Below are 27,128 nucleotides of genomic sequence, written 5' to 3'. Positions count from 1 at the left end.
TGTTCTATACCACTGTCTTATCTTTTACAGCCTACCTGCAGGCCTGTGTTGTTCTATACCACTGTCTTATCTTTTACAGCCTACCTGCAGGCCTGTGTTGTTCTATACCACTGTCTTATCTTTTACAGCCTACCTGCAGGCCTGTGTTGCTCTATACCACTGTCTTATCTTTTACAGCCTACCTGCAGGCCTGTGTTGTTCTATACCACTGTCTTATCTTCTGCAGCCTACCTGCAGGCCTGTGTTGTTCTATACCACTGACTTTTCTTCCGCAGGAAAATATTATTTATTTAATTTGTTTTACATTTCCATCATCACAACATTAGAGTCTATAATAGTGATTTGTTCAAACATTGTTGTTTCTGGGCCTCCCGGGTGGTGCAGTGGTTAAGGGCGCTGTACTGCAGCGCCAGCTGTGCCACCAGAGACTCTGGGTCCGCGCCCAGGCTCTGTCGTAACCGGCCGCGACCGGGAGGTCCGTGGGGCGATGCTCAATTGCTCTAGCGTCGTCCGGGTTAGGGAGGGGTTGAAAACTATTGCCGTTTCTTTTGCTGTAAATAATTGTTTACATTTCAGAAAATAAGGCAATGTTAATTCTGTTCTTAATTTGTTTCGGGTTTTTTTTCATAAAAAAATAACAAAAATAACCGATAAGAATACCGTTAAAGTACCTGATCGATAAGCAGTATCGCTAAGAGTTGTAATACCGTTAAAATCTTAATGATACCCATCCTTAATGATCATATACCAGGACAAATTAGCTAGCAACAGCAAGCTAGCTAGCTATCTAAATTGCCATAAATGTTTAATGCTTTTCGACCTGTTCCCAAATTAATATAGTTGGTTCAGAGTTCGTTTTGATATTTCAACCTGCATGTCCTGATCGCGTCTGGTGTGGGTGGACAAAATCAACATGGCTCGAGCGTTCTGGTCAGCATGTTAGTGTCTAAACTTAATGTTTGAACCCTATCCAAAACCTTAACCCTTACCTTAACCATTCAGAATGAGTGCCTAAACGTAATGTTTGAACCCTATCCAAAACCTTAACCCTTACTTTAACCATTCAGAATGAGTGCCTAAACTTAATGTTTGAACCCTATCCAAAACCTTAACCCTTACTTTAACCATTCAGAATGAGTGCCTAAACTTAATGTTTGAACCCTATCCAAAACCTTAACCCTTACTTTAACCATTCAGAATGAGTGCCTAAACGTAATGTTTGAACCCTATCCAAAACCTTAACCCTTACCTTAACCATTCAGAATGAGTGCCTAAACTGAATGTTTGAACCCTATCCAAAACCTTAACCCTTACTTTAACCATTCAGAATGAGTGCCTAAACATAATGTTTGAACCCTTTCCCAAACCTTAACCCTTACTTTAACCATTCAGAATGAGTGCCTAAACATAATGTTTGAACCCTTTCCCAAACCTTAACCCTTACTTTAACCATTCAGAATGAGTGCCTAAACGTAATGTTTGAACCCTTTCCCAAACCTTAACCCGTACTTTAACCATTCCAAATGAGTGCTTAAACTTAACCCTTAACTTCGAAAGTTGACGTTTGGAGAAATGGAATGATACAAAGCAGCAGGAGCAGGAAAAACACTTCGAAATTTCACGTTTGGAGAACGTGGCTGAACGTCTCATTTTGCAGTGAGACTATGAGAGCTTGTTGGGACACCTGGCATTGCTTTGGAAAAGCACAATGCAAGATGAGTAGCTCATTAATAAGGTAAAACACTTTGGAGAGGGATTTAAAACGGCAGTCCAAATTAAATTGATGTTTGTTATGAAATAGCCTTAAGCTTTCTGAATTTCATTACCATCATTAGAAAGATTATTCAGTTAACCGTCATTTGGTGTTCCCCATCAATTAAAACAATGGCAGTATTGGTATGGACTTTAACAAAAACACAATCAAAGTTACTGTTTGCAAGAGAACACATTGCAAAGAATAATATATTTTCTTGAAGTACTGTATTACATCTCAAAACGTTTGTAATAAAGTGACCTCTTTTGAACATTCTGTAAAATACACAATAGAGCATCACTGGGTCAGAGTCTGGGGCCCTGACTCACTGTAGTATCTAGTCCACAGAGACAATGTGTCACTAAATGTACTGCACTCACTGCACAGTCAGGGACACTGCACAAGGTGGTGGCCACCCTCAATGACACCAACAAACCTTTTACACCAAGGTTGTAGTGCTTACTCTGCTTGCTTATGGCGATACAATGCACCAGCATGCTATAGTTCTCTGACGTTCATGACAGCTGGTACTGTAGATCCTCTTCTGAGACCAGTGTCTCAGCAGATGTTTTCCATATATGTTGTTTATTACTACCACTGGGAATTCTGAGGCTCTGAGCTCACTTTTTATTGAGACTGAACGCGCCCATGCCGTGACCTCCGGGACAGAATCTGTGGCAGCCCAGGAGGATAGAGAATGCTTTGCGGAAGTCTGGGTTGAAGGCGTATATGATGGGGTTGATGGAAGAGTTGGCCCACCCGAACCACACAAACACATCAAACATAGTGGGGCTGATACAGGTGAAGGAGGCGGCGGCACCGCGGGGCGAAGGCTCACAGAACGGCACCATGCAGTTCAGGATGAAGAAGGGCAGCCAGCAGCACACGAACACGCCCACGATCAGAGTCAGTGTCTTCAGGACCTTTGTCTCCCGTTTGAACGTCATCTTGAACGAGCTCTCTGATTCGGAGATACTGGATTCTCCGCCGCCTTCTCCCATGCTGTTGTGTCGGTTCTTGGCGCTCTCTGCGGCTCGTTCTAGGGTGGAGAGGCATCTGATCTGACGGTGGGCGATACGGTAGATCTGGGTGTAGGTGACCACCATGATGATCACTGGGATATAGAAGCTGATCAGAGAGAGAGGTGGAGATGGCGTAGGTCCGGTTCAAGCTGAAGTGACAGTTGTCCCAGTCCCGGGGGGCCTGATGTGTGTTGTTATCCCCAACAGGGTTAGAGGAGTCTGGGGGGGCCTGGAGGCCGTAGGGGGTGGTTGTGGAGGTAGTGATGGAGGTAGAGGTAAAGGTCTGGGCTTTGTGCCAGCTGAGCTGGACGGGGATGAAGGAGATGAGGACGGAGAGCGTCCAGGCCACGCTGATCATTACAAACGCCACTTTAGGAGTCATGTTCCTCTCATAGCGGAACGGGCTGGAGATTGCCCAGTAACGGTCCACGCTGATCACACACAGGTTCAAGATGGATGCCGTGGAGCACATGATGTCGAACGCCACCCAAGTGTCGCAGAACGAGCCAAACGGCCAGAACCCTGCGACCTCCGTCACGGCCTTCCACGGCATCACCAGTACAGCGACCAGGAGGTCGGAGACGGCCAACGAGATCACAAAGAAGTTGGTGACTTTGGAACGCAGGTGACGGCACTTGGTGACGGCGGCACACACAAGGACGTTGCCGAGCAACGTGGAGAGGATGAGCAGCGAGAGGAAACAGCCAGTCAGGATGCGGGTTGAGGAGTCATCCAATAAGTCGCTGTCTGTGATGACCGTGGTGTCATTCGTAAGATCCATCGTCGGTGGGAGGGAGGTGGTGGTGGGGAGGGACGATTTGTGTGTGTGGGGGGGTGGAGGGGGGGCAGAGAGGGGTCAATCAGCTCATAGTGTAGAGAAGAGCCTGGTCAGAAGGAAAGCCCTCTGGGTTTCTCCTTTTCATCCAAACAAACATATCTGATAACATCTTCTTGTTTGTTTGTTTGTGTCCCGTGATAATAAAAACACAACAAGGTAAAAGACATTCCAGACAGCCTCTCTCTGGGGTTGGCATTGTTCCAGACTCTGTATCAGTTCTGACATCCTTTGTCCTGGAGAGGTGGATGGTTGTACATATTCCCCCCGTGGGGATAGTAGAGGTTTTAGATCTCCTATTGCAGCCTCGGTACAGGTTTATAGGTTGTCCTTCTGTCTTCTGTATCCCATGTGATCTGTGGACAGACAGACAGGTAGATGGGTCACAGGCTGACCGACGTCTCTCTCCCTACCATCAACACTGGTCTCAGTCTGACCGACGTCTCTCTCCCTACCATCAACACTGGTCTCAGTCTGACCGAGGTCTCTCTCCCTACCATCAACACTGGTCTCAGTCTGACCGACGTCTCTCTCCCTACCATCAACACTGGTCTCAGTCTGACCGACGTCTCTCTCCCTACCATCAACACTGGTCTCAGTCTGACCGACGTCTCTCTCCCTACCATCAACACTGGTCTCAGTCTGACGAGGTCTCTCTCCCTACCATCAACACTGGTCTCAGTCTGACCGACGTCTCTCTCCCTACCATCAACACTGGTCTCAGTCTGACCGACGTCTCTCTCCCTACCATCAACACTGGTCTCAGTCTGACCGACGTCTCTCTCCCTACCATCAACACTGGTCTCAGTCTGACCGAGGTCTCTCTCCCTACCATCAACACTGGTCTCAGTCTGACCGACGTCTCTCTCCCTACCATCAACACTGGTCTCAGTCTGACCGACGTCTCTCTCCCTACCATCAACACTGCTCTCAGTCTGACCGAGGTCTCTCTCCCAACCATCAACACTGGTCTCAGTCTGACCGACGTCTCTCCCTACCATCAACACTGGTCTCAGTCTGACCGAGGTCTCTCTCCCAACCATCAACACTGGTCTCAGTCTGACCGAGGTCCCTCTCCCTACCATCAACACTGGTCTCAGTCTGACCGAGGTCTCTCTCCCAACCATCAACACTGGTCTCAGTCTGACCGAGGTCTCTCTCCCTACCATCAACACTGGTCTCAGTCTGACGAGGTCTCTCTCCCTACCATCAACACTGGTCTCAGTCTGACCGAGGTCTCTCTCCCAACCATCAACACTGGTCTCAGTCTGACCGAGGTCTCTCTCCCTACCATCAACACTGGTCTCAGTCTGACCGAGGTCTCTCTCCCTACCATCAACACTGGTCTCAGTCTGACGAGGTCTCTCTCCCTACCATCAACACTGGTCTCAGTCTGACCGAGGTCTCTCTCCCTACCATCAACACTGGTCTCAGTCTGACCGAGGTCTCTCTCCCTACCATCAACACTGGTCTCAGTCTGACCGAGGTCTCTCTCCCTACCATCAACACTGGTCTCAGTCTGACCGAGGTCTCTCTCCTTACCATCAACACTGGTCTCAGTCTGACCGAGGTCTCTCCTTACCATCAACACTGGTCTCAGTCTGACCGAGGTCCTCTCCTACCATCAACACTGGTCTCAGTCTGACCGAGGTCTCTCTCCCTACCATCAACACTGGTCTCAGTCTGACCGAGGTCTCTCCCTACCATCAACACTGGTCTCAGTCTGACCGAGGTCTCTCTCCCTACCATCAACACTGGTCTCAGTCTGACCGAGGTCTCTCTCCCTACCATCAACACTGGTCTCAGGCTGACCGACGTCTCTCTCCCTACCATCAACACTGGTCTCAGTCTGACTGAGGTCTCTCTCCCTACCATCAACACTGGTCTCAGTCTGACCGAGGTCTCTCTCCCAACCATCAACACTGGTCTCAGTCTGACCGAGGTCTCTCTCCCTACCATCAACACTGGTCTCAGTCTGACCGACGTCTCTCTCCCTACCATCAACACTGGTCTCAGTCTAACCGACGTCTCTCTCCCTACCATCAACACTGGTCACAGTCTGACCGAGGTCTCTCTCCCTACCATCAACACTGGTCTCAGTCTGACCGAGGTCTCTCTCTCTACCATCAACACTGGTCTCAGTCTGACGAGGTCTCTCTCCCTACCATCAACACTGGTCTCAGTCTGACCGAGGTCTCTCTCCCAACCATCAACACTGGTCTCAGTCTGACCGAGGTCTCTCTCCTACCATCAACACTGGTCTCAGTCTGACCGAGGTCTCTCTCCCTACCATCAACACTGGTCTCAGTCTGACCGAGGTCTCTCTCCCTACCATCAACACTGGTCTCAGTCTGACCGAGGTCTCTCTCCCTACCATCAACACTGGTCTCAGTCTGACCGAGGTCTCTCTCCCTACCATCAACACTGGTCTCAGTCTGACCGAGGTCTCTCTCCCTACCATCAACACTGGTCTCAGTCTGACCGAGGTCTCTCTCCTTACCATCAACACTGGTCTCAGTCTGACCGAGGTCTCTCTCCTTACCATCAACACTGGTCTCAGTCTGACCGAGGTCCCTCTCCCTACCATCAACACTGGTCTCAGTCTGACCGAGGTCTCTCTCCCTACCATCAACACTGGTCTCAGTCTGACCGAGGTCTCTCTCCCTACCATCAACACTGGTCTCAGTCTGACCGAGGTCTCTCTCCCTACCATCAACACTGGTCTCAGTCTGACCGAGGTCCCTCTCCCTACCATCAACACTGGTCTCAGTCTGACCGAGGTCTCTCTCCCTACCATCAACACTGGTCTCAGTCTGACTGAGGTCTCTCTCCCTACCATCAACACTGGTCTCAGTCTGACCGAGGTCTCTCTCCCAACCATCAACACTGGTCTCAGTCTGACCGAGGTCTCTCTCCTACCATCAACACTGGTCTCAGTCTGACCGAGGTCTCTCTCCCTACCATCAACACTGGTCTCAGTCTGACCGAGGTCTCTCTCTCTACAATCAACACTGGTCTCAGTCTGACCGAGGTCTCTCTCCCTACCATCAACACTGGTCTCAGTCTGACCGAGGTCTCTCTCCCTACCATCAACACTGGTCTCAGTCTGACCGAGGTCTCTCTCCCTACCATCAACACTGGTCTCAGTCTGACTGAGGTCTCTCTCCCAACCATCAACACTGGTCTCAGTCTGACCGAGGTCTCTCTCCCTACCATCAACACTGGTCTCAGTCTGACCGAGGTCTCTCTCCCTACCATCAACACTGGTCTCAGTCTGACCGAGGTCTCTCTCCCTACCATCAACACTGGTCTCAGTCTGACCGAGGTCTCTCTCCCTACCATCAACACTGGTCTCAGTCTGACCGAGGTCTCTCTCCCTACCATCACACACTGGTCTCAGTCTGACTGAGGTCTCTCTCCCTACCATCAACACTGGTCTCAGTCTGACCGAGGTCCCTCTCCCTACCATCAACACTGGTCTCAGTCTGACCAAGGTCTCTCTCCCTTCCATCAACACTGGTCTCCGTCTGACCGAGGTCTCTCTCCCTACCATCAACACTGGTCTCAGTCTGACTGAGGTCTCTCTCCCAACCATCAACACTGGTCTCAGTCTGACCAAGGTCTCTCTCCCTACCATCAACACTGGTCTCAGTCTGACCGAGGTCTCTCTCCCAACCATCAACACTGGTCTCAGTCTGACCGAGGTCTCTCTCCTTACCATCAACACTGCTCTCAGTCTGACCGAGGTCTCTCTCCTACCATCAACACTGGTCTCAGTCTGACCGAGTCTCTCTCCCAACCATCAACACTGGTCTCAGTCTGACGAGGGTCTCTCCCAACCATCAACACTGGTCTCAGTCTGACCGAGGTCTCTCTCCCTACCATCAACACTGCTCTCAGTCTGACCGAGGTCTCTCTCTCTACCATCAACACTGGTCTCAGTCTGACCGAGGTCTCTCTCCCTACCATCAACACTGGTCTCAGTCTGACCGAGGTCTCTCTCTACCATCAACACTGGTCTCAGTCTGACCGAGGTCTCTCTCCCTACCATCAACACTGGTCTCAGTCTGACCGAGGTCTCTCTCCCTACCATCAACACTGGTCTCAGTCTGACCGAGGTCTCTCCCTACCATCAACACTGCTCTCAGTCTGACCGAGGTCTCTCTCCCAACCATCAACACTGCTCTCAGTCTGACCGAGGTCTCTCTCCCAACCATCAACACTGGTCTCAGTCTGACCGAGGTCTCTCTCCCAACCATCAACACTGGTCTCAGTCTGACCGAGGTCTCTCTCCCAACCATCAACACTGGTCTCAGTCTGACCGAGGTCTCTCTCCTCTACCATCAACACTGGTCTCAGTCTGACCGAGGTCCCTCTCCCTACCATCAACACTGGTCTCAGTCTGACCGAGGTCTCTCTCCCAACCATCAACACTGGTCTCAGTCTGACCGAGGTCTCTCTCCCTACCATCAACACTGGTCTCAGTCTGACCGAGGTCTCTCTCCCTACCATCAACACTGGTCTCAGTCTGACCGAGGTCTCTCTCCCAACCATCAACACTGGTCTCAGTCTGACCGAGGTCTCTCTCCCTACCATCAACACTGGTCTCAGTCTGACAAGGTCTCTCTCCCAACCATCAACACTGGTCTCAGTCTGACGAGGTCTCTCTCCTACCATCAACACTGGTCTCAGTCTGACCGAGGTCTCTCTCCCTACCATCAACACTGGTCTCAGTCTGACCGAGGTCTCTCTCCCTACCATCAACACTGGTCTCAGTCTGACCGAGGTCTCTCTCCCTACCATCAACACTGGTCTCAGTCTGACCGAGGTCTCTCTCCTTACCATCAACACTGGTCTCAGTCTGACCGAGGTCTCTCTCCTTACCATCAACACTGGTCTCAGTCTGACCGAGGTCCCTCTCCCTACCATCAACACTGGTCTCAGTCTGACCGAGGTCTCTCTCCTTACCATCAACACTGGTCTCAGTCTGACCGAGGTCTCTCTCCCTACCATCAACACTGCTCTCAGTCTGACCAAGGTCTCTCTCCCAACCATCAACACTGGTCTCAGTCTGACCGAGGTCTCTCTCCCTACCATCAACACTGCTCTCAGTCTGACCGAGGTCTCTCTCTACCATCAACACTGGTCTCAGTCTGACCGAGGTCTCTCTCCCTACCATCAACACTGGTCTCAGTCTGACCGAGGTCTCTCTCCCTACCATCAACACTGGTCTCAGTCTGCCCGAGGTCTCTCTCCTACCATCAACACTGGTCTCAGTCTGACCGAGGTCTCTCTCCCTACCATCAACACTGGTCTCAGTCTGACCGAGGTCTCTCTCTCTACCATCAACACTGGTCTCAGTCTGACCGAGGTCTCTCTCCCTACCATCAACACTGGTCTCAGTCTGACCGAGGTCTCTCTCCCTACCATCAACACTGGTCTCAGTCTGACCGAGGTCTCTCTCCCTACCATCAACACTGGTCTCAGTCTGACCGAGGTCTCTCTCCCTACCATCAACACTGGTCTCAGTCTGACCGAGGTCTCTCTCCCTACCATCAACACTGGTCTCAGTCTGACCGAGGTCTCTCTCCCTACCATCAACACTGGTCTCAGTCTGACCGAGGTCCTCTCCCTACCATCAACACTGGTCTCAGTCTGACCGAGGTCTCTCTCCCAACCATCAACACTGGTCTCAGTCTGACCGAGGTCTCTCTCCCTACCATCAACACTGGTCTCAGTCTGACTGAGGTCTCTCTCCCTACCATCAACACTGGTCTCAGTCTGACCGAGGTCTCTCTCCCAACCATCAACACTGGTCTCAGTCTGACCGAGGTCTCTCTCCTACCATCAACACTGGTCTCAGTCTGACCGAGGTCTCTCTCCCTACCATCAACACTGGTCTCAGTCTGACGAGGTCTCTCTCCCTACCATCAACACTGGTCTCAGTCTGACCGAGGTCTCTCTCCCTACCATCAACACTGGTCTCAGTCTGACCGAGGTCTCTCTCCCTACCATCAACACTGGTCTCAGTCTGACCGAGGTCTCTCTCCTACCATCAACACTGGTCTCAGTCTGACCGAGGTCTCTCTCCCTACCATCAACACTGGTCTCAGTCTGACCGAGGTCTCTCTCCTTACCATCAACACTGGTCTCAGTCTCGAGGTCTCTCTCCTACCATCAACACTGGTCTCAGTCTGACCAAGGTCTCTCTCCCAACCATCAACACTGGTCTCAGTCTGACTGAGGTCTCTCTCCCTACCATCAACACTGGTCTCAGTCTGACCGAGGTCTCTCTCCCTACCATCAACACTGGTCTCAGTCTGACCGAGGTCTCTCTCTCTACCATCAACACCAGTCTGACAGGTCTCTCCCTACCATCAACACTGGTCTCAGTCTGACGAGGTCTCTCTCCCTACCATCAACACTGGTCTCAGTCTGACCGAGGTCTCTCTCCCAACCATCAACACTGGTCTCAGTCTGACCGAGGTCTCTCTCCCTACCATCAACACTGCTCTCAGTCTGACCAAGGTCTCTCTCCCTACCATCAACACTGGTCTCAGTCTGACTGAGGTCTCTCTCCCTACCATCAACACTGGTCTCAGTCTGACCGAGGTCTCTCTCCCTACCATCAACACTGGTCTCAGTCTGACCGAGGTCTCTCTCTCTACCATCAACACTGGTCTCAGTCTGACCGAGGTCTCTCTCCCTACCATCAACACTGGTCTCAGTCTGACGAGGTCTCTCTCCCAACCATCAACACTGCTCTCAGTCTGACCGAGGTCTCTCTCCCAACCATCAACACTGGTCTCAGTCTGACGAGGTCTCTCTCCCTACCATCAACACTGGTCTCAGTCTGACCGAGGTCTCTCTCCCAACCATCAACACTGGTCTCAGTCTGACCGAGGTCTCTCTCCCTACCATCAACACTGCTCTCAGTCTGACCGAGGTCTCTCTCCCTACCATCAACACTGCTCTCAGTCTGACCGAGGTCTCTCTCCCTACCATCAACACTGGTCTCAGTCTGACCGAGGTCCCTCTCCCTACCATCAACACTGGTCTCAGTCTGACTGAGGTCTCTCTCCCTACCATCAACACTGGTCTCAGTCTGACGAGGTCTCTCTCCCAACCATCAACACTGGTCTCAGTCTGACCGAGGTCTCTCTCCCTACCATCAACACTGGTCTCAGTCTGACAGAGGTCTCTCTCCCAACCATCAACACTGGTCTCAGTCTGACCGAGGTCTCTCTCCCTACCATCAACACTGGTCTCAGTCTGACCGAGGTCTCTCTCCTTACCATCAACACTGGTCTCAGTCTGACCGAGGTCCCTCTCCCTACCATCAACACTGGTCTCAGTCTGACCGAGGTCTCTCTCCTTACCATCAACACTGGTCTCAGTCTGACCGAGGTCTCTCTCCTACCATCAACACTGCTCTCAGTCTGACCAAGGTCTCTCTCCCTACCATCAACACTGGTCTCAGTCTGACCGAGGTCTCTCCCTACCATCAACACTGGTCTCAGTCTGACCGAGGTCTCTCTCCTCTACCATCAACACTGGTCTCAGTCTGACCGAGGTCTCTCTCCCTACCATCAACACTGGTCTCAGTCTGACCGAGTCTCTCTCCCTACCATCAACACTGGTCTCAGTCTGCCCGAGGTCTCTCTCCCTACCATCAACACTGGTCTCAGTCTGACCGAGGTCTCTCCCTACCATCAACACTGGTCTCAGTCTGACCGAGGTCTCTCTCCCAACCATCAACACTGGTCTCAGTCTGACCGAGGTCTCTCTCCCTACCATCAACACTGGTCTCAGTCTGACCGAGGTCTCTCTCCCTACCATCAACACTGGTCTCAGTCTGACCGAGGTCTCTCTCCCTACCATCAACACTGGTCTCAGTCTGACGAGGTCTCTCTCCCAACCATCAACACTGCTCTCAGTCTGACCGAGGTCTCTCTCCCAACCATCAACACTGGTCTCAGTCTGACGAGGTCTCTCTCCCTACCATCAACACTGGTCTCAGTCTGACCGAGGTCTCTCTCCCAACCATCAACACTGGTCTCAGTCTGACCGAGGTCTCTCTCCCTACCATCAACACTGTCTCAGTCTGACCGAGGTCTCTCCCTACCATCAACACTGGTCTCAGTCTGACCGAGGTCTCTCTCCTTACCATCAACACTGGTCTCAGTCTGACCGAGGTCTCTCTCCCAACCATCAACACTGGTCTCAGTCTGACTGAGGTCTCTCTCCCTACCATCAACACTGGTCTCAGTCTGACAAGGTCTCTCTCCCAACCATCAACACTGGTCTCAGTCTGACCGAGGTCTCTCTCCCTACCATCAACACTGGTCTCAGTCTGACAGAGGTCTCTCTCCCAACCATCAACACTGGTCTCAGTCTGACCGAGGTCTCTCTCCTACCATCAACACTGGTCTCAGTCTGACCGAGGTACCATCAACACTGGTCTCAGTCTGACCGAGGTCTCTCTCCCTACCATCAACACTGGTCTCAGTCTGACCGAGGTCTCTCTCCCTACCATCAACACTGGTCTCAGTCTGACCGAGGTCTCTCTCCCTACCATCAACACTGGTCTCAGTCTGACCAAGGTCTCTCTCCCAACCATCAACACTGGTCTCAGTCTGACTGAGGTCTCTCTCCCTACCATCAACACTGGTCTCAGTCTGACCGAGGTCTCTCTCCCTACCATCAACACTGGTCTCAGTCTGACCGAGGTCTCTCTCCCTACCATCAACACTGGTCTCAGTCTGACCGAGGTCTCTCTCCCTACCATCAACACTGCTCTCAGTCTGACCGAGGTCTCTCTCCCTACCATCAACACTGGTCTCAGTCTGACCGAGGTCTCTCTCCCTACCATCAACACTGGTCTCAGTCTGACCGAGGTCTCTCTCCCTACCATCAACACTGGTCTCAGTCTGACCGAGGTCTCTCTCCCTACCATCAACACTGGTCTCAGTCTGACCGAGGTCTCTCTCCCTACCATCAACACTGGTCTCAGTCTGACCGAGGTCTCTCCCTACCATCAACACTGCTCTCAGTCTGACCGAGGTCTCTCTCCCAACCATCAACACTGCTCTCAGTCTGACCGAGGTCTCTCTCCCAACCATCAACACTGGTCTCAGTCTGACCGAGGTCTCTCTCTCTACCATCAACACTGGTCTCAGTCTGACCGAGGTCCTCTCCCTACCATCAACACTGGTCTCAGTCTGACCGAGGTCTCTCTCCCAACCATCAACACTGGTCTCAGTCTGACCGAGGTCTCTCTCCCTACCATCAACACTGGTCTCAGTCTGACGAGGTCTCTCTCCTACCATCAACACTGGTCTCAGTCTGACCGAGGTCTCTCTCCCAACCATCAACACTGGTCTCAGTCTGACCGAGGTCTCTCCCTACCATCAACACTGGTCTCAGTCTGATCGAGGTCTCTCTCCCTACCATCAACACTGGTCTCAGTCTGACGAGGTCTCTCTCCCTACCATCAACACTGGTCTCAGTCTGACGAGGTCTCTCTCCCTACCATCAACACTGGTCTCAGTCTGACGAGGTCTCTCTCCCTACCATCAACACTGGTCTCAGTCTGACCGAGGTCTCTCTCCCAAACATCAACACTGGTCTCAGTCTGACCGAGGTCTCTCTCCCTACCATCAACACTGGTCTCAGTCTGACCGAGGTCTCTCTCCCTACCATCAACACTGGTCTCAGTCTGACCGAGGTCTCTCTCCTACCATCAACACTGGTCTCAGTCTGACCGAGGTCTCTCTCCCAACCATCAACACTGGTCTCAGTCTGACCGAGGTCTCTCTCCCTACCATCAACACTGGTCTCAGTCTGACGAGGTCTCTCTCCCAACCATCAACACTGCTCTCAGTCTGACCGAGGTCTCTCTCCCTACCATCAACACTGGTCTCAGTCTGACAGAGGTCTCTCTCCCAACCATCAACACTGGTCTCAGTCTGACCGAGGTCTCTCTCCTTACCATCAACACTGGTCTCAGTCTGACCGAGGTCTCTCTCCTTACCATCAACACTGGTCTCAGTCTGACCGAGGTCTCTCCCTACCATCAACACTGGTCTCAGTCTGACCGAGGTCTCTCTCCTTACCATCAACACTGGTCTCAGTCTGACCGAGGTCTCTCTCCCTACCATCAACACTGCTCTCAGTCTGACCAAGGTCTCTCCCTACCATCAACACTGGTCTCAGTCTGACCGAGGTCTCTCTCCCAACCATCAACACTGCTCTCAGTCTGACCGAGGTCTCTCTCCCTACCATCAACACTGGTCTCAGTCTGACCGAGGTCTCTCCCTACCATCAACACTGCTCTCAGTCTGACCAAGGTCTCTCTCCCAACCATCAACACTGGTCTCAGTCTGACCGAGGTCTCTCTCCCTACCATCAACACTGGTCTCAGTCTGACCGAGGTCTCTCTCCCTACCATCAACACTGGTCTCAGTCTGACCGAGGTCTCTCTCCCTACCATCAACACTGGTCTCAGTCTGACCGAGGTCTCTCTCCCTACCATCAACACTGGTCTCAGTCTGACCGAGGTCTCTCTCTACCATCAACACTGGTCTCAGTCTGACCGACGTCTCTCTCCCTACCATCAACACTGGTCTCAGTCTGACCGAGGTCTCTCTCCCTACCATCAACACTGGTCTCAGTCTGACCGAGGTCTCTCTCCCTACCATCAACACTGGTCTCAGTCTGACCGAGGTCTCTCTCCCTACCATCAACACTGGTCTCAGTCTGACCGAGGTCTCTCTCCCTACCATCAACACTGGTCTCAGTCTGACCGAGGTCTCTCTCCCAACCATCAACACTGGTCTCAGTCTGACCGAGGTCTCTCTCCCAACCATCAACACTGGTCTCAGTCTGACCGAGGTCTCTCTCCCTACCATCAACACTGGTCTCAGTCTGACCGAGGTCTCTCTCCCTACCATCAACACTGGTCTCAGTCTGACCGAGGTCTCTCTCCCAACCATCAACACTGGTCTCAGTCTGACCGAGGTCTCTCTCCCTACCATCAACACTGGTCTCAGTCTGACGAGGTCTCTCTCCCTACCATCAACACTGGTCTCAGTCTGACCGAGGTCTCTCTCCCAACCATCAACACTGGTCTCAGTCTGACCGAGGTCTCTCTCCCTACCATCAACACTGGTCTCAGTCTGACCGAGGTCTCTCTCCCTACCATCAACACTGGTCTCAGTCTGACGAGGTCTCTCTCCCTACCATCAACACTGGTCTCAGTCTGACCGAGGTCTCTCTCCCTACCATCAACACTGGTCTCAGTCTGACCGAGGTCTCTCTCCCAACCATCAACACTGGTCTCAGTCTGACCGAGGTCTCTCTCCCTACCATCAACACTGGTCTCAGTCTCAGGTCTCTCTCCCTACCATCAACACTGGTCTCAGTCTGACCGAGGTCTCTCTCCCTACCATCAACACTGGTCTCAGTCTGACCGAGGTCTCTCTCTACCATCAACACTGGTCCAGTCACGAGGTCTCTCTCCAACCATCAACACTGGTCTCAGTCTGACTGAGGTCTCTCTCCCTACCATCAACACTGGTCTCAGTCTGACAAGGTCTCTCTCCCTACCATCAACACTGGTCTCAGTCTGACCGAGGTCTCTCCCTACCATCAACACTGGTCTCAGTCTGACCGAGGTCTCTCTCCCAACCATCAACACTGGTCTCAGTCTCTCTCCTTACCATCAACACTGGTCTCAGTCTGACCGAGGTCTCTCTCCTTACCATCAACACTGGTCTCAGTCTCAGGTCCCTCTCCCTACCATCAACACTGGTCTCAGTCTGACCGAGGTCTCTCTCCTTACCATCAACACTGGTCTCAGTCTGACCGAGGTCTCTCTCCCTACCATCAACACTGGTCTCAGTCTGACCGAGGTCTCTCTCCCAACCATCAACACTGGTCTCAGTCTGACCGAGGTCTCTCTCCCTACCATCAACACTGGTCTCAGTCTGACCGAGGTCTCTCTCCCTACCATCAACACTGGTCTCAGTCTGACCGAGGTCTCTCTCCCTACCATCAACACTGGTCTCAGTCTGACCGAGGTCTCTCCCTACCATCAACACTGGTCTCAGTCTGACCGAGGTCTCTCTCCCTACCATCAACACTGGTCTCAGTCTGACCGAGGTCTCTCTCCCTACCATCAGCACTGGTCTCAGTCTGACCGAGGTCTCTCTCCCTACCATCACACAGTCTGGTACCATCACTGGTCTGTACCTCAACACTGGTCTCAGTCTGAGGTCTCTCTCCCTACCATCAACACTGGTCTCAGTCTGACCTGAGGTCTCTCTCCCAACCATCAACACTGGTCTCAGTCTGACCGAGGTCTCTCTCCCAACCATCAACACTGGTCTCAGTCTGACCGAGGTCTCTCTCCCTACCATCAACACTGGTCTCTCTGTCTGAGGTCTCTCTCCCTACCATCAACACTGGTCTGGTCTCTCCTCTCCCTACCATCAACACTGGTCTCAGTCTGACCGAGGTCTCTCTCCCTACCATCAACACTGGTCTCAGTCTGACCGAGGTCTCTCTCCCTACCATCAACACTGGTCTCAGTCTGACCGAGGTCTCTCTCCCTACCATCAACACTGGTCTCAGTCTGACCGAGGTCTCTCTCCCAACCATCAACACTGGTCTCAGTCTGACCGAGGTCTCTCTCCCTACCATCAACACTGGTCTCAGTCTGACCGAGGTCTCTCTCCCTACCATCAACACTGGTCTCAGTCGAGGTCTCTCTCCCTACCATCAACACTGGTCTCAGTCTGACCGAGGTCTCTCTCCCTACCATCAACACTGGTCTCAGTCTGACCGAGGTCTCTCTCCCTACCATCAACACTGGTCTCAGTCTGACCGAGGTCTCTCTCCCTACCTCAAACACTGGTCTCAGTCTGACCAAGGTCTCTCTCCCTACCATCAACACTGGTCTCAGTCTGACCGAGGTCTCTCTCCCAACCATCAACACTGGTCTCAGTCTGACCGAGGTCTCTCTCCCTACCATCAACACTGGTCTCAGTCTGACCGAGGTCTCTCTCCCTACCATCAACACTGGTCTCAGTCTGACTGAGGTCTCTCTCCCTACCATCAACACTGGTCTCAGTCTGACGAGGTCTCTCTCCCAACCATCAACACTGCTCTCAGTCTGACCGAGGTCTCTCTCCCAACCATCAACACTGGTCTCAGTCTGACCGAGGTCTCTCTCCCTACCATCAACACTGGTCTCAGTCTGACCGAGGTCTCTCTCCCAACCATCAACACTGGTCTCAGTCTGACTGAGGTCTCTCTCCCTACCATCAACACTGGTCTCAGTCTGACCGAGGTCTCTCTCCCTACCATCAACACTGGTCTCAGTCTGACCGAGGTCTCTCCTACCATCAACACTGGTCTCAGTCTGACCGAGGTCTCTCCCTACCATCAACACTGGTCTCAGTCTGACGAGGTCTCTCTCCCAACCATCAACACTGCTCTCAGTCTGACCGAGGTCTCTCTCCCAACCATCAACACTGGTCTCAGTCTGACCGAGGTCTCTCTCCCTACCATCAACACTGGTCTCAGTCTGACCGAGGTCTCTCTCCCAAACATCAACACTGGTCTCAGTCTGACCGAGGTCTCTCTCCCTACCATCAACACTGCTCTCAGTCTGACCGAGGTCTCTCTCCCTACCATCAACACTGGTCTCAGTCTGACCGAGGTCTCTCTCCTACCATCAACACTGGTCTCAGTCTGACGAGGTCTCTCTCCCAACCATCAACACTGGTCTCAGTCTGACTGAGGTCTCTCTCCCTACCATCAACACTGGTCTCAGTCTGAGGTCTCTCTCCCAACCATCAACACTGCTCTCAGTCTGACCGAGGTCTCTCTCCCTACCATCAACACTGGTCTCAGTCTGACAGAGGTCTCTCTCCCAACCATCAACACTGGTCTCAGTCTGACGAGGTCTCTCTCCCTACCATCAACACTGGTCTCAGTCTGACTGAGGTCTCTCTCCCAACCATCAACACTGCTCTCAGTCTGACCGAGGTCTCTCTCCCAACCATCAACACTGCTCTCAGTCTGACCGAGGTCTCTCTCCCAACCATCAACACTGCTCTCAGTCTGACCGAGGTCTCTCTCCCAACCATCAACACTGGTCTCAGTCTGACCGAGGTCTCTCTCCCTACCATCAACACTGGTCTCAGTCTGACTGAGGTCTCTCTCCCAACCATCAACACTGCTCTCAGTCTGACCGAGGTCTCTCTCCCAACCATCAACACTGGTCTCAGTCTGACGAGGTCTCTCTCCCTACCATCAACACTGGTCTCAGTCTGACCGAGGTCTCTCTCCCAACCATCAACACTGGTCTCAGTCTGACCGAGGTCTCTCTCCCTACCATCAACACTGCTCTCAGTCTGACCGAGGTCTCTCTCCCTACCATCAACACTGGTCTCAGTCTGACGAGGTCTCTCTCCTTACCATCAACACTGGTCTCAGTCTGACGAGGTCTCTCTCCCAACCATCAACACTGGTCTCAGTCTGACTGAGGTCTCTCTCCCTACCATCAACACTGGTCTCAGTCTGACGAGGTCTCTCTCCCAACCATCAACACTGCTCTCAGTCTGACCGAGGTCTCTCTCCCTACCATCAACACTGGTCTCAGTCTGACAGAGGTCTCTCTCCCAACCATCAACACTGGTCTCAGTCTGACGAGGTCTCTCTCCCTACCATCAACACTGGTCTCAGTCTGACTGAGGTCTCTCTCCCAACCATCAACACTGCTCTCAGTCTGACCGAGGTCTCTCTCCCAACCATCAACACTGCTCTCAGTCTGACCGAGGTCTCTCTCCCAACCATCAACACTGCTCTCAGTCTGACCGAGGTCTCTCCCAACCATCACTGGTCTCAGTCTGACCGAGGTCTCTCTCCCTACCATCAACACTGGTCTCAGTCTGACTGAGGTCTCTCTCCCAACCATCCAACCATCAACCATCAACACTGGTCTCAGTCTGACGAGGTCTCTCTCCCAACCATCAACACTGCTCTCAGTCTGACCGAGGTCTCTCTCCCTACCATCAACACTGGTCTCAGTCTGACCGAGGTCTCTCTCCCTACCATCAACACTGCTCTCAGTCTGACCAAGGTCTCTCTCCCAACCATCAACACTGGTCTCAGTCTGACTGAGGTCTCTCTCCCTACCATCAACACTGGTCTCAGTCTGACCGAGGTCTCTCTCCCTACCATCAACACTGGTCTCAGTCTGACCGAGGTCTCTCTCCCTACCATCAACACTGGTCTCAGTCTGACCGAGGTCTCTCTCCCTACCATCAACACTGGTCTCAGTCTGACCGAGGTCTCTCTCCCAACCATCAACACTGCTCTCAGTCTGACCGAGGTCTCTCTCCCAACCATCAACACTGGTCTCAGTCTGACCGAGGTCTCTCTCCCTACCATCAACACTGTCTCAGTCTGACCAAGGTCTCTCTCCCAACCATCAACACTGGTCTCAGTCTGACTGAGGTCTCTCTCCCTACCATCAACACTGGTCTCAGTCTGACCGAGGTCTCTCTCCCTACCATCAACACTGGTCTCAGTCTGACCGAGGTCTCTCTCTACCATCAACACTGGTCTCAGTCTGACCGAGGTCTCTCTCCCTACCATCAACACTGGTCTCAGTCTGACCGAGGTCTCTCTCCCAACCATCAACACTGGTCTCAGTCTGACCGAGGTCTCTCTCCTACCATCAACACTGGTCTCAGTCTGACGAGGTCTCTCCCTACCATCAACACTGGTCTCAGTCTGACCGAGGTCTCTCTCCCAACCATCAACACTGGTCTCAGTCTGACCGAGGTCTCTCTCCCTACCATCAACACTGGTCTCAGTCTGACCGAGGTCTCTCTCCTACCATCAACACCGAGGTCTCTCTCCTACCATCAACACTGGTCTCAGTCTGACGAGGTCTCTCTCCCAACCATCAACACTGGTCTCAGTCTGACTGAGGTCTCTCTCCCTACCATCAACACTGGTCTCAGTCTGACCGAGGTCTCTCTCCCAACCATCAACACTGGTCTCAGTCTGACCGAGGTCTCTCTCCCTACCATCAACACTGGTCTCAGTCTGACAGAGGTCTCTCTCCCAACCATCAACACTGGTCTCAGTCTGACCGAGGTCTCTCTCCCTACCATCAACACTGGTCTCAGTCTGACTGAGGTCTCTCTCCCAACCATCAACACTGCTCTCAGTCTGACCGAGGTCTCTCTCCCAACCATCAACACTGCTCTCAGTCTGACCGAGGTCTCTCTCCCAACCATCAACACTGCTCTCAGTCTGACCGAGGTCTCTCTCCCAACCATCAACACTGGTCTCAGTCTGACGAGGTCTCTCTCCCTACCATCAACACTGGTCTCAGTCTGACTGAGGTCTCTCTCCCAACCATCAACACTGCTCTCAGTCTGACCGAGGTCTCTCTCCCAACCATCAACACTGGTCTCAGTCTGACGAGGTCTCTCTCCCTACCATCAACACTGGTCTCAGTCTGACTGAGGTCTCTCTCCCAACCATCAACACTGCTCTCAGTCTGACCGAGGTCTCTCTCCCTACCATCAACACTGGTCTCAGTCTGACTGAGGTCTCTCTCCCAACCATCAACACTGCTCTCAGTCTGACCGAGGTCTCTCTCCCAACCATCAACACTGGTCTCAGTCTGACGAGGTCTCTCTCCCTACCATCAACACTGGTCTCAGTCTGACCGAGGTCTCTCTCCCAACCATCAACACTGGTCTCAGTCTGACCGAGGTCTCTCTCCCTACCATCAACACTGCTCTCAGTCTGACCGAGGTCTCTCTCCCTACCATCAACACTGGTCTCAGTCTGACGAGGTCTCTCTCCCTTACCATCAACACTGGTCTCAGTCTGACGAGGTCTCTCTCCCAACCATCAACACTGGTCTCAGTCTGACTGAGGTCTCTCTCCCTACCATCAACACTGGTCTCAGTCTGACGAGGTCTCTCTCCCAACCATCAACACTGCTCTCAGTCTGACCGAGGTCTCTCTCCCTACCATCAACACTGGTCTCAGTCTGACAGAGTCTCTCTCCCAACCATCAACACTGGTCTCAGTCTGACCGAGGTCTCTCTCCCTACCATCAACACTGGTCTCAGTCTGACTGAGGTCTCTCTCCCAACCATCAACACTGCTCTCAGTCTGACCGAGGTCTCTCTCCCAACCATCAACACTGGTCTCAGTCTGACCGAGGTCTCTCTCCCAACCATCAACACTGCTCTCAGTCTGACCGAGGTCTCTCTCCCAACCATCAACACTGGTCTCAGTCAGTCTCTCTCCCTACCATCTGGTCTCAGTCTGACTGAGGTCTCTCTCCCAACCATCAACACTGCTCTCAGTCTGACCGAGGTCCTCTCCCAACCATCAACACTGGTCTCAGTCTGACGAGGTCTCTCTCCCTACCATCAACACTGGTCTCAGTCTGACCGAGGTCTCTCTCCCTACCATCAACACTGGTCTCAGTCTGACAGAGGTCTCTCTCCCAACCATCAACACTGGTCTCAGTCTGACCGAGGTCTCTCTCCCTACCATCAACACTGGTCTCAGTCTGACTGAGGTCTCTCTCCCAACCATCAACACTGCTCTCAGTCTGACCGAGGTCTCTCTCCCAACCATCAACACTGGTCTCAGTCTGACCGAGGTCTCTCTCCCTACCATCAACACTGGTCTCAGTCTGACCGAGGTCTCTCTCCCAACCATCAACACTGGTCTCAGTCTGACCGAGGTCTCTACCATCAACACTCCCAGTCTGACCATCAACACTGCTCTCAGTCTGACCAGGTCTCTCTCCCTACCATCAACACTGGTCTCAGTCTCGAGGTCTCTCCCTACCATCAACACTGGTCTCAGTCTGACTGAGGTCTCTCTCCCAACCATCAACACTGGTCTCAGTCTGACCGAGGTCTCTCTCCCTACCATCAACACTGGTCTCAGTCTGACTGAGGTCTCTCTCCCAACCATCAACACTGCTCTCAGTCTGACCGAGGTCTCTCCCTACCATCAACACTGGTCTCAGTCTGACAGAGTCTCTCTCCCAACCATCAACACTGGTCTCAGTCTGACCGAGGTCTCTCTCCCTACCATCAACACTGGTCTCAGTCTGACTGAGGTCTCTCTCCCAACCATCAACACTGCTCTCAGTCTGACTGAGGTCTCTCTCCCAACCATCAACACTGCTCTCAGTCTGACCGAGGTCTCTCTCCCAACCATCAACACTGGTCTCAGTCTGACCGAGGTCTCTCTCCCAACCATCAACACTGGTCTCAGTCTGACGAGGTCTCTCTCCCTACCATCAACACTGGTCTCAGTCTGACTGAGGTCTCTCTCCCAACCATCAACACTGCTCTCAGTCTGACCGAGGTCTCTCTCCCAACCATCAACACTGGTCTCAGTCTGACCGAGGTCCCTCCCAACCATCAACACTGGTCTCAGTCTGACCGAGGTCTCTCTCCCTACCATCAACACTGGTCTCAGTCTGACAGAGGTCTCTCTCCCAACCATCAACACTGGTCTCAGTCTGACCGAGGTCTCTCTCCCTACCATCAACACTGGTCTCAGTCTGACTGAGGTCTCTCTCCCAACCATCAACACTGCTCTCAGTCTGACCGAGGTCTCTCTCCCAACCATCAACACTGGTCTCACCATCTGTCTCAGTCTGACCGAGGTCTCTCTCCCAACCATCAACACTGGTCTCAGTCTGACGAGGTCTCTCTCCCTACCATCAGCACTGGTCTCAGTCTGACTGAGGTCTCTCTCCCCTACCATCAACACTGGTCTGACCAGTCTCCCAACCATCAACACTGGTCTCAGTCTGACGAGGTCTCTCTCAGTCTGACTGAGGTCCTACCATCAACACTGGTCTCAGTCTGACTGAGGTCTCTCTCCCTACCATCAACACTGGTCTCAGTCTGACCGAGGTCTCTCTCCCTACCATCAACACTGGTCTCAGTCTGACTGAGGTCTCTCTCCCTACCATCAACACTGGTCTCTCTCCGAGGTCTCCTACCATCAACACTGGTCTCAGTCTGACGAGGTCTCTCTCCCTACCATCACACTGGTCTCAGTCTCGAGGTCTCTCTCCCTACCATCAACACTGGTCTCAGTCTGACCGAGGTCTCTCTCCCTACCATCAACACTGGTCTCAGTCTGACCAGGTCTCTCTCCTACCATCAACACTGGTCTCAGTCTGACCGAGGTCTCTCTCCCAACCATCACACTGGTCTCAGTCTGTCTCTCTCCCTACCATCAACACTGGTCTCAGTCTGACAGAGGTCTCTCTCCCAACCATCAACACTGGTCTCAGTCTGACCGAGGTCTCTCTCCCTACCATCAACACTGGTCTCAGTCTGACTGAGGTCTCTCTCCCAACCATCAACACTGGTCTCAGTCTGACCGAGGTCTCTCTCCCAACCATCAACACTGGTCTCAGTCTGACCGAGGTCTCTCTCCCAACCATCAACACTGCTCTCAGTCTGACCGAGGTCTCTCTCCCAACCATCAACACTGGTCTCAGTCTGACGAGGTCTCTCTCCCAACCATCAACACTGCTCTCAGTCTGACCGAGGTCTCTCTCCCAACCATCAACACTGGTCTCAGTCTGACGAGGTCTCTCTCCCAACCATCAACACTGCTCTCAGTCTGACCGAGGTCTCTCTCCCTACCATCAACACTGGTCTCAGTCTGACAGAGGTCTCTCTCCCAACCATCAACACTGGTCTCAGTCTGACGAGGTCTCTCTCCCTACCATCAACACTGGTCTCAGTCTGACTGAGGTCTCTCTCCCAACCATCTGTCTCAGTCTGACCGAGGTCTCTCTCCCAACCATCAACACTGCTCTCGAGGTCTCTCTCCCAACCATCAACACTGCTCTCAGTCTGACCGAGGTCTCTCTCCCAACCATCAACACTGGTCTCAGTCTGACGAGGTCTCTCTCCCTACCATCAACACTGGTCTCAGTCTGACTGAGGTCTCTCTCCCAACCATCAACACTGCTCTCAGTCTGACCGAGGTCTCTCTCCCAACCATCAACACTGGTCTCAGTCGAGGTCTCTCTCCCTACCATCAACACTGGTCTCAGTCTGACTGAGGTCTCTCTCCCAACCATCAACACTGCTCTCAGTCTGACCGAGGTCTCTCTCCCTACCATCACTGGTCTCAGTCTGACTGGTCCCAACCATCAACACTGCTCTCAGTCTGACCGAGGTCTCTCTCCCAACCATCAACACTGGTCTCAGTCTGACGAGGTCTCTCTCCTACCATCAACACTGGTCTCAGTCTGACCGAGGTCTCTCTCCCAACCATCAACACTGGTCTCAGTCTGACCGAGGTCTCTCTCCCTACCATCAACACTGCTCTCAGTCTGACCGAGGTCTCTCTCCCTACCATCAACACTGGTCTCAGTCTGACGAGGTCTCTCTCTACCATCAACACTGGTCTCATTCTGACGAGGTCTCTCTCCCAACCATCAACACTGGTCTCAGTCTGACTGAGGTCTCTCTCCCTACCATCAACACTGGTCTCAGTCTGACGAGGTCTCTCTCCCAACCATCAACACTGCTCTCAGTCTGACCGAGGTCTCTCTCCCTACCATCAACACTGGTCTCAGTCTGACAGAGGTCTCTCTCCCAACCATCAACACTGGTCTCAGTCTGACGAGGTCTCTCTCCCTACCATCAACACTGGTCTCAGTCTGACTGAGGTCTCTCTCCCAACCATCAACACTGCTCTCAGTCTGACCGAGGTCTCTCTCCCAACCATCAACACTGCTCTCAGTCTGACCGAGGTCTCTCTCCCAACCATCAACACTGCTCTCAGTCTGACCGAGGTCTCTCTCCCAACCATCAACACTGGTCTCAGTCTGACGAGGTCTCTCTCCCTACCATCACTGGTCTCAGTCTGACTGAGGTCTCTCTCCCAACCATCAACACTGCTCTCAGTCTGACCGAGGTCTCTCTCCCAACCATCAACACTGGTCTCAGTCTGACGAGGTCTCTCTCCCTACCATCAACACTGGTCTCAGTCTGACTGAGGTCTCTCTCCCAACCATCAACACTGCTCTCAGTCTGACCGAGGTCTCTCTCCCAACCATCAACACTGGTCTCAGTCTGACGAGGTCTCTCTCCCTACCATCAACACTGGTCTCAGTCTGACCGAGGTCTCTCTCCCAACCATCAACACTGGTCTCAGTCTGACCGAGGTCTCTCTCCCAACCATCAACACTGGTCTCAGTCTGAAGAGGTCTCTCTCCCTACCATCAACACTGGTCTCAGTCTGACTGAGGTCTCTCTCCCTACCATCAACACTGGTCTCAGTCTGACCGAGGTCTCTCTCCCTACCATCAACACTGGTCTCCAGTCTGACCGAGGTCTCTCTCCCTACCATCAACACTGGTCTCAGTCTGACCAAGGTCTCTCTCCCAACCATCAACACTGGTCTCAGTCTGACCGAGGTCTCTCTCCCAACCATCAACACTGGTCTCAGTCTGACCAAGGTCTCTCTCCCAACCATCAACACTGGTCTCAGTCTCGAGGTCTCTCTCCCAACCATCAACACTGCTCTCAGTCTGAGGTCTCTCTCCCAACCATCACTGGTCTCAGTCTGACGAGGTCTCTCTCCCTACCATCAACACTGGTCTCAGTCTGACCGAGGTCTCTCTCCCAACCATCAACACTGGTCTCAGTCTGACGAGGTCTCTCTCCCAACCATCAACACTGGTCTCAGTCTGACCGAGGTCTCTCTCCCTACCATCAACACTGGTCTCAGTCTGACCGAGGTCTCTCTCCCTACCATCAACACTGCTCTCAGTCTGACCGAGGTCTCTCTCCCTACCATCAACACTGGTCTCTCTCCTTACCATCAACACTGGTCTCAGTCTGAGAGGTCTCTCTCCCAACCATCAACACTGGTCTCAGTCTGACTGAGGTCTCTCTCCCTACCATCAACACTGGTCTCAGTCTGACGAGGTCTCTCTCCCAACCATCAACACTGCTCTCAGTCTGACCGAGGTCTCTCTCCCTACCATCAACACTGGTCTCAGTCTGACAGAGGTCTCTCTCCCAACCATCAACACTGGTCTCAGTCTGACGAGGTCTCTCTCCCTACCATCAACACTGGTCTCAGTCTGACTGAGGTCTCTCTCCCAACCATCAACACTGCTCTCAGTCTGACCGAGGTCTCTCTCCCAACCATCAACACTGCTCTCAGTCTGACCGAGGTCTCTCTCCCAACCATCAACACTGCTCTCAGTCTGACCGAGGTCTCTCTCCCAACCATCAACACTGGTCTCAGTCTGACGAGGTCTCTCTCCCTACCATCAACACTGGTCTCAGTCTGACTGAGGTCTCTCTCCCAACCATCAACACTGCTCTCAGTCTGACCGAGGTCTCTCTCCCAACCATCAACACTGGTCTCAGTCTGACGAGGTCTCTCTCCAAACCATCAACACTGGTCTCACTCTGACTGAGGTCTCTCTCCCAACCATCAACACTGCTCTCAGTCTGACCGAGGTCTCTCTCCCAACCATCAACACTGGTCTCAGTCTGACGAGGTCTCTCTCCCTACCATCAACACTGGTCTCAGTCTGACCGAGGTCTCTCTCCCAACCATCAACACTGCTCTCAGTCTGACCGAGGTCTCTCTCAACCATCAACACTGGTCTCAGTCAACACCATCAACACTGGTCTCAGTCTGACTGAGGTCTCTCTCCCTACCATCAACACTGGTCTCAGTCTGACCGAGGTCTCTCTCCCTACCATCAACACTGGTCTCCGTCTGACCGAGGTCTCTCTCCCTACCATCAACACTGGTCTCAGTCTGACCAAGGTCTCTCTCCCAACCATCAACACTGGTCTCAGTCTGACCAAGGTCTCTCTCCCAACCATCAACACTGGTCTCAGTCTGACCGAGGTCTCTCTCCCAACCATCAACACTGGTCTCAGTCTGACCGAGGTCTCTCTCCCAACCATCAACACTGCTCTCAGTCTGACCGAGGTCTCTCTCCCAACCATCAACACTGGTCTCAGTCTGAGGTCTCTCTCCCTACCATCAACACTGGTCTCAGTCTGACTGAGGTCTCTCTCCCTACCATCAACACTGGTCTCAGTCTGACCGAGGTCTCTCTCCCTACCATCAACACTGGTCTCCGTCTGACCGAGGTCTCTCTCCCTACCATCAACACTGGTCTCAGTCTGACCAAGGTCTCTCTCCCAACCATCAACACTGGTCTCAGTCTGACCAAGGTCTCTCTCCCAACCATCAACACTGGTCTCAGTCTGACCAAGGTCTCTCTCCCAACCATCAACACTGGTCTCAGTCTGACCGAGGTCTCTCTCCCAACCATCAACACTGGTCTCAGTCTGACTGAGGTCTCTCTCCCAACCATCAACACTGGTCTCAGTCTGACCGAGGTCTCTCTCCCTTCCATCAACACTGGTCTCAGGCTGACCGAGGTCTC

At 52.9% G+C, this 27,128-nt stretch overlaps 1 pseudogene; it reads right to left on the bottom strand.

Annotated features, from left to right (window-relative positions):
• Positions 1-202: 202 nt before the first annotated feature.
• Positions 203-27,128, bottom strand: part of LOC118375492 (D(1) dopamine receptor-like) — a 32,058-nt pseudogene continuing 5,132 nt past the window's right edge.

This window comes from Oncorhynchus keta, chromosome 4 (genome assembly GCF_023373465.1).
Source record: "Oncorhynchus keta strain PuntledgeMale-10-30-2019 chromosome 4, Oket_V2, whole genome shotgun sequence".
NCBI classification, from domain to species: Eukaryota; Metazoa; Chordata; class Actinopteri; order Salmoniformes; family Salmonidae; genus Oncorhynchus; species Oncorhynchus keta.
This window is presented reverse-complemented; position numbering and strand designations above follow the sequence as displayed.